The sequence below is a fragment of the Galeopterus variegatus genome, unplaced genomic scaffold (assembly GCF_000696425.1).
Source record: "Galeopterus variegatus unplaced genomic scaffold, G_variegatus-3.0.2 Scaffold2981, whole genome shotgun sequence".
In the NCBI taxonomy this organism is placed as follows: domain Eukaryota; kingdom Metazoa; phylum Chordata; class Mammalia; order Dermoptera; family Cynocephalidae; genus Galeopterus; species Galeopterus variegatus.
In genome coordinates, this window is record NW_007729092.1 from 33,739 (window position 1) to 42,607 (window position 8,869).

Below are 8,869 nucleotides of genomic sequence, written 5' to 3' on the forward strand. Positions count from 1 at the left end.
ATAAAAGTGAAGGACTGAAAAAAGCTTTCTTTATATATAGTGTTGGCAGATGTCATGAAATTTCCACCAAACAAGATTATTAAATCATGACCTATTTCCCTTTTGGCCATTGCAGTAGTACCTTCTTCAGAAAGGACTGCCATTTCTACCAAACAGACCTTCCAATTATGCATGGGGTATGAAGTAAATGCAAATCTCCATTAAAAATTCAGAAGCAAATAGTGCTCTTGACAACCCAAGTCTATCTTTCCAGATTAAAGCTTTCCAAGTTCTGATAGATGGTTTCTGCAACACTGCATTTTCCTTAAAAGTCATGTTGCTTTAAGATATACTTGGCAACTCATGGAGGAAAAACACTTGAGAATGAGTTGTAGCTTTTATACAGCTAGGGTTAAAAGGGAAATTCTAAGGGCAATGTCCACATGCTGACAGATGAAACCATTCCAAAGGTCTTGTATTTTTGAAACAAGGAGGGGGTCTGGAAAAAGTCTTATATCAGTTGTCTGCCTTTAACTATGTAGGAGTTGAATAATAAATACTGGCGAGTATGAGGAGAAAGGGGAACCCTCGTATACCGTTGGTGGGACTGTGAAATGGTTCAGTCATTACGGAAAATGGTACAGAGGTTCTTCAAACGACTAAGGATACAACTGCCATATGACCCAGCCAAACCACCGCTGGTACATACACAAAGGAATGACAATCATCATGTCGAAGGGACACCTGAACTCCAATGTTTATTGCAGCTCTGTAAATAATAGCCAAGAGTAGGAATCAACCTAAATGCCCATCATCAGATGAGTGGATAAGGAAAATGTGTTATATTTACACAATGGAATACTACTCTGCTATAAAAAAGAATGAAATATTGCCATTTGCAGCAATGTGGGTCAACTTAGAGAAAATTGTAAGTGAAATAATCCAGGCACAGAAAGAGAAATACCACATGCACTCATTTGTATGTGGGAGCTAATAAAAAAAGAAAAAGGAAAAAAAAAAGTAGGTGTCATGTGTAAAAGTCTCCCAGTAGTCTATAGGACAAAGTTTAAAACTTTTTACCTTATATTCTTGGATTAATCAATGCTATACATATCTGGAAAATATCATTCTTCCCAGTGACTATTTCATTATGATTTGTTATGCTAGCATTGGCTTATGTTAAGGATGTATTGAAAAATTGTTTTATCAACTTTTTTGCTGTGTAGTTGAGGATGTTATCATATTATTCATTGACTTATTTTTGAAGTCTACCATCTTAGTATCCGCTGGGGTTTTTCTGAGTATTAGGTTTGTTTGTGTCTTGTAATACTTAAATTGCTACCTGTTTTTCTGTTTTGTAGGGGTTCCAAAGATCTTAAAGCTTAATTTTGTCTATTACTTTTAATGTATAGCATGTTATAGTATCATTCTTAAACACTAACTTCTTTCTTAGGTACTATTTTAAGTCTTAATTTCTTTTTTTAAATTTTATTTATTTATTTATTTATTTCGAATATTCATGGGATACAAAGCTGATTATCCCTCCTCCTGCCCACGATGTGGGGTCCAGATTCATACTGGGGACATACCCATTACCAGAAATTGCTTTTGTACCCTTTGTCCCCTTCCAATAATTCCCCAACCTCCCCCCCTCCCCCTCTTCCCTCAAGTTCAATTTGTAGTCCTAGGAATGTTCCCTCCCCTTGTTGGATCATGGCACTACTGTGGTCTTTCTTTCCTGCCTTCCTTTCTCTATTAGCTCCCACATATGAGTGAGAACATGAGGTATTTATCTCTCTGTGCTTTGCTTGTTTCACTCAACATAAGTTTCTCCAGATTCATCCATGTTGTTGCAAATGGGAATATTTCATTCTTTTTTATGGCAGAGTAGTATTCCATAGTGTATATATACCACAGTTTCCTTATCCAATCATTTATTAATAGACATTTAGGTTGGTTCCACATCTTGGATATTGTAAACAGAGCTGTAATAAACGTGGGAGTGCAGGTATCTCTTCGACATGATGATTTCCATTCCTCTGGATATATACCCAGAAGAGGGATTGCTGGATCATATGGAAGATTTATCTGTAGTTGTTTGAGAAACCTCCAAATTGTTTTCCAAAGGGGTTGTACTAATTTACATTCCCACCAACAGAGCAGTAGTGTTCTGTTCTCTCCACACCCTCGCCAGCATTTGTTATTCACTGTCTTTTTGATCATAACCAGTCTAACTGGAGGGAGGTTGTATCTCAATGTGGTTTTAATTTGCATTTCCCTGATGACTAGTGATGTTGAGCATTTTTTCATATATCTGTTGGCCATTTGTATGTCTTCCTTTGAAAAATGTCTATTCAGCTCCTATGCCCATTTTTTTAATTGGGTCATTCCTTTTTTACTGTATAATTGCTTGAGTTCTATATATATTCTGGATATTATTCCCTTGTCAGATACATAGTTGGCAAAAATTTTCTCCTACTCTGTAAGTTGTCTTTTCACTCTGTTGATTGTTTCTTTTGCTGTGCAGAAACTTTTTAGTTTGATATAGTCCCATTTGTTCATTTTTTATTTTGCTGCTTGTGCTTTCTATTTTGAATAATTTTTTCCTGTAGTGTAAATTAGGTGATTTTTCTTGGTTAGCTACATCTTTGTAAGCTACCTCAAATATATTAAGTACCGATACTTTGACTTTTAGGTAGAAATTGTTTTTCTGAAAATGAGAAACTAGATCTTGTCTAGAGCCCACAGTTTCTTGAATTCTAGTACATTTGTTGCAGGCACAGCATTTATAAAATAATAAATTAATCTATAGGATGAAAATAACACATTAACTTAGAGCAAGCATCCCAAACAGACTTTAACACATTATGAAACCCACTGGAATCTCTGAGAGTATTTACAATTGTTGCAATATCTAAGATTTCTATGTACTAAGTACTAAACTAGGCCTTAAACAGAATTCCTAGATTTATTCTGTACGTGTTATTATTCTATTTCGTCTTTTTGTAAAATTTGGGATGGCTTTGTGGACTCTTGAGTTTTCCCGGGAATGCAGAAACTTAGGCAAGAACCTATCTGAAGCAACAGTGACATTAGGACTTATACTGAACAAAGGGTCAAACTGATGATCTTGTGACAATTTACTAGGGTTCATGGCTGAATGACATTGAGAAATGAATCATTTTAATTCTCCTAGATGATGACCGATGGTGAAATTTCAAGGGTCAGACTAGACAACCCAAGTGAAGCAGTTATTTTTCAAACAGTGTATTCCAAATCCTCGTACCGGAGGGAGAATACAGTATAGGGCATAGTTGGAAGGACAGAAAGGAAAAGACAATTTCACAGCCATTCTGAGTGACTGCCATCTTGTTGCACACTGTGACACCTTTTCTATTCCAAATGCACATTTCACTAAGCATTCATACTACATTCCTTAAGGGGTTTTGTTTTTGAGGATTTACTTTCTTTTCTTTTTGCTTTTTTAGCATAGATGGTAGCATGCTGTTGATAAAACACTTGAATTCCTGCTGTTTAAATTGCTAGGTTCTGTTCAGAGAAGTGAAATAATGTTCTGCCATTTGCTCCCAGGTACTGGGACTGCTGCTGAAATGTACACATAAGTGCTCTAATGTTGGTAGAGAATAGCTTTTCATAGGGTTTAAGGCACTGGGAAAGGAGGATGTCTCACCTCTTTCCTTGTGGGAGGTTGAACTGCTTGTTTCCCCTGCTGGGACTTTCATCCCCAAGAAATCCCTTTCTTATGTACTGGCACATGGACCGCGGGGGGGTTTTTTTTTTTTTTTTTTTTTAGTTGCTTTATCTATTTCCCCCCCCCAAAAAATAAAACAGCCCAAGGCTTGCATTGTCAACAACAAGGTAACTACCAAGTATGCTAGATCAGCCATCATCACTGAAAAGAATTTAAAGTGTTTTAATGTGTCATATAACTAATATATAAATATTCTGAATACTCATAGTACCCTGAGCCTTTTATTTTTACTACAGAGAAGATTCACTAATCCTCTCCCTTTATTTTTGAATTTCTCACATTTTGAAGGTGAGTTCTTCCCAATATTAAAGCTAACTTACTTCATGTCATACATAGATTTTTATCAATTAATTTTACATCAAAAATTCAATTCTACGTCATGAGTTTTTTTGAGCCATGGATGGATGACCTGTTTAAGCAGACTGTTTAAGCACATTTATATATAACCTCACCAATAGAACAAATTCGTGGTTTATGGAATGATATTTTAAGTAATAATCGTTTTCCGTACATGCTTCCACACTCCCAACAACTATTGCTATTTTTCTCCATATATATATATATACACACACACACATATATATACACACACACACACATACATATATATATATACATATGTATATATATACTCATATATATATGAGTATGTGTGTGTGCATGTGTGTGTGTGTGTGCATGTGCGCACACGCACGTGTATGAAATATGTCCTCTCATGGGCAGCATTTCATTTTGCAGATCCATTTTACCCCATGTCTTTACAATAAAAAGTTTTTTCACTCAATCATTATATATCTATTAGGTACCCAGCAATTGCCAGATAAGCCAATAAGCCTCAGTGTTACAAATTCAAATCCAACAAAGTCCTTTCTTCAATGAGCTAACTATGTGGAATGAAATCACATATGTCAGCAGACCACTGCTATACTGCTGCAAGCTGTGATAATGGTGTTCTGTGTTTTCTGTAAAAGGTCACCCATTATGTTTTTATTCGCATAGTATATAAGAGTACTTCAAGAGTTCATGGAAAAATTTACAATGTATTTTAATTCTATTTTTCCACAAACTTTTTTTTTTAAAGATGACTGGTAAGGGGATCTTAACCCTTGACTTGGTGTTGTTAGCACCACACTCTCTCAAGTGAGACAACCGGCCATCCCTATAGAGGGATCCAATCCCGTGGCCTTGGTGTTATCAGCACCACACTCTCCCAAGTGAGCCACGAGCTGGTCCCCTTCCACAAACTTTTTGAAGTACCTTTCTATAGGGATAGATCCTAAAAATACTTCACATTTTTGGGTATATTTTAAAGAAAACAAAATATATAAAATGTATAATACCACTCACTGTAATGTGCCATTAATATTTCATAGAATAAAAATGTTGCTGCTGCATTACTAATCCATTTGAACTATAATTAGTTGGACTAAATTGGAGTCAAAGGTTCAAAGACCAAAAAAAAAAGGGAAATATTTTAGTCTGGTTATATAGGCCGTAAATATCTATTGCTTCAATAGATAAATACTCTGATCAGAAATGAATTTCCATGTGTGGATGGAAAATATGGCCACTTCATATATGTTGGGAGGCCTATGGGTTAGGAGTGGAGGACCTGACTCTAAATGCCAATTCAGAGAAGATGTTATAGACAATCTTTTTGAAGTTCTTGTGTTGATGGTGAAAATCCTTATGAATATGACTTATTTATGAGTGAAACAACTCTTCATTGAGCATTTCTTACAATGACACTTTTCCAATTAAGGATTGTACATCCCTTTTTATCTGTTGCTTATTGCATATTAAGATTGCCCTTCTCTGTGGTTTACATTCTTTTCAAGGGCTCCTCCTTCTTCTTTTTTTTTAAGACTTAAAAATGTGACTGCAGATGAGGAAAACTGAATTGATATTTAAACTGCAAAGGAAAGAAACAAACAGGTTTTATTGTAACTCTCTAAAGGCACATTTTAAACTGTGGAATACATTTAAGGATAAAAAGTTTTCACACTTGTCAAGAAAAAGTATAATTAAGGATCATCTAGGGGCCGGCCCGGTGGTGCACTGCTATAGTGCGCCGCTTGAGAAGCGCAGCGGCGCTCCCGCCGAGGGTTCAGATCCCACATACAGACCGGTTCCCGCTCACTGGCTGAGCGAGGTATGGGCGTGACACTGAGGGTTGCGATCCATTGCCGGACACGAAAAAAGACAAAAAAAAATAATAATAAAAAGGATCATCTATTGTTAATATTTCCTCATTCACCATTACTTGCTAATGGTTATGTGTTGATAAAAGAAGACTAACTTTTATCATCTTGTCTCCTTACTGGGTTTCAGGATTTCCAAAGATAAGGCCACTGGAATACCTGCTCAGACAGAATGAAAAGCAGTGGGATTATAGCACATAGCTAAGGAAATGAGTGCTGATCTGGATATTAAAAATCTCTACCTGTTTTGGCATTTTTTTATTCAAAGGCATAGACTAGGTCAATTTTACAGACCTATAGACTAATAATTTAAGAGGAGCTATAAAACACCCCTTCTCCCCAAGCTACTTTGAAATAAAGTTTCTTTCCCACTCCTATTCCAGAGTAGTTTTTTCTCTATTGTCTTCAAAACACAGGTCCTTCGGGTTTCAAAACACACTCTAGCATGATTATTTAGATGAATGACTGGGTAAGATAGTGTTTGTGGTAACTGAACTGTGAGGTTCTAAGAGCTACCAGACAGTTTTACTAAAGCAATGCCCGAATGAGTCACAGCAAATGCATTTGCTGAATCTTCTGGTCAGTATAATTCACCACGATTATACCAGGTTCATTTTCAGAAGCAAATTTTTACTCTAGACAAAAAAAAAAAAAGTGCTTCCTAAACATATCTCTTTCTTTCAGGAGGCTTTCAAAGTGAGTGGCTGGATCATGATAAGATGTAAGTATTCCTGGATACCGTCTATTGTCTTATCCAGACTCCCCTGGATAATAAGGTTCTCTCTTTAAAGCATCAGTGTGTAATTATCCTAGAGCTGAAGAGTCATAAATAAAACCATAATAACATGTTTTGTCTGTATTTTCCGTTTCCATTTACAAAACATTTTTACATTCATTTTAAAACTATTCTGCCCACTCATTTGACCAAGTAAATAGGGATGTATTATTTATCTTCATTTTCCAGATGACGCTAGAGGTCATGACAAGTCTAGGGTCATAAAACTATTAAGCAGAAGAGCTAACACTGGCACCTAGTCAAGAGGTTATTTTATGATATAAAACTGAATCTAACAATAGACCCATGAGGAGTAAGGGGTAGTTGCTTTCAAACTATTTTTTAGTCTGTCCTAAAATCTGCATCAGTAGCAAGTTGAAAATGAATGTGGATGAAATAATCAGCATGGAGAAGAGCAGTATTAACAATAATCTTGTTTAATAAATTCTCAAATACTGGGACTGGAGATTTGGGGATATACTACAGGCCTGATGGCTAAGAAAGCTTATCCATAAGAAGTGAAGCAAGATATTTTGAAAAGGCCTTTCTGGCATGAAAACGTAGCAAGTGGAATCACTAAGTCACATGGCCAGTGGGTCTCCCATCGTGCTCCCTCACGCTGTTCCTGAGCCTTGACTTGAACCTTGTGTTGGAGATTGGATGAAAGCCGGGGCTGAATAAGGGTGTAAATTATAAACCTTTCTTAGTAATATAAAAAGCTGCAATTTTCCATGTCAAAACAACCTCATCAACAAATGGCCTTCTCAAAATACTCCACAGCTATTTACTGAAGCTATTTACTGAGACACAACTCTAATAAAGAATGAAACCTGTGGTGTCCTAGAAGCCAAGCTGAGAAAGCCTATGTGGAGAAGAGCAGTTTTATCAAGATTCTCGAACTTCTAAAGGCCATTGTATATCTGGGGCGAGAGAAGGAGGACAGGAAAGAGCAGAAGATGTCTTCATCTCGTTTCCCTGAGGCTGGAACAAGCTTCTTTTAATTGTGGGACTGCAAAGCATGTAACTTCTGAACAAATAGCATGAATACTATTGATTTAGAGATAAAGGAAACAAGAAGGGGACTTTGTATAGGATGAGAGAGGAAGCAAAAATATTTGGAGAGAAGAAAAGAAAAAAATAAAGCAATACTAAGTAGATGCTTATTTTATCAGAGCCATAACATGATTAGTGGGTAAAAATGGTCCTATCTTAACTCAGAGCTTAGCCCTCATAGTGTGGGGGTAATCAGGATAATTAGGACTGACAAAGTCACATTCAGTCTGACAACCCCCAGTAAGCCTCCTGTAACACCTGGGAGTGGGAACTAAGTGAGGTTTTATCAACCCCTGGGGAAGAAGAGGTGTGAGAAGGGCAGAATAACAATCAGTGCCAAAAACATTTCTCAGTAGTCTTGTATCTTGAGGAAACTTTGCTACATGGTGGGACGTGTCCTGAGGGAGCTTCCAGCTTCTGCTCAGATTGTCTCAGGCCATGATTCCTGCTGGCCTTGTCAGTACTGGATTCTTAGGACAGAGGATCCCCTAGGTGAAAGCTTTCTGGACAAAGAAAGGATACTAATGGATGCTACTGCTTCTCTTAGCCTGGCTTTAAATAGAAGAAAAATAGCTTTTGGACTCACAAAAAGTAATCTGTTTTATCTTATGGTTTTTGTTATGCCCCCCTTCCCCATCAGGCAGACTATTAAAGCAAATTCAAAAACTTTCAGCTAAATTTATATGTGAGTTGCATAAAGAATACTAGGCATTTTGGGGAGTTTCTGAAACTGACTTAATGAAGAGCAGCTCTCATGGCCCTTTTTCAAAACTCGTAGGTACCATAGGCAGAAATACTGAATTGCACTGGATAGAACATTTAATCGGTAGAAGGAGAATATGTAGAAGGTTCACAGGACCAAAAAAAAAAAAAAGTAAGAAAGCAAATATTCATTGAGCATCTAACACATGGTTGATTCCAGTGTTGTGCTGTAGTCAACTAGTACTGTCTCACTTGGTACTATCCAGCCCAATTTATGCTAAATTTTCAAGGATTTTTAAGCCACTTGTTCAAAACATCCAGTATTAAAAATTAAACTGTATAAGCCTACACTTAAATAAAATATATTAAAAACAAAGCCAATAAATA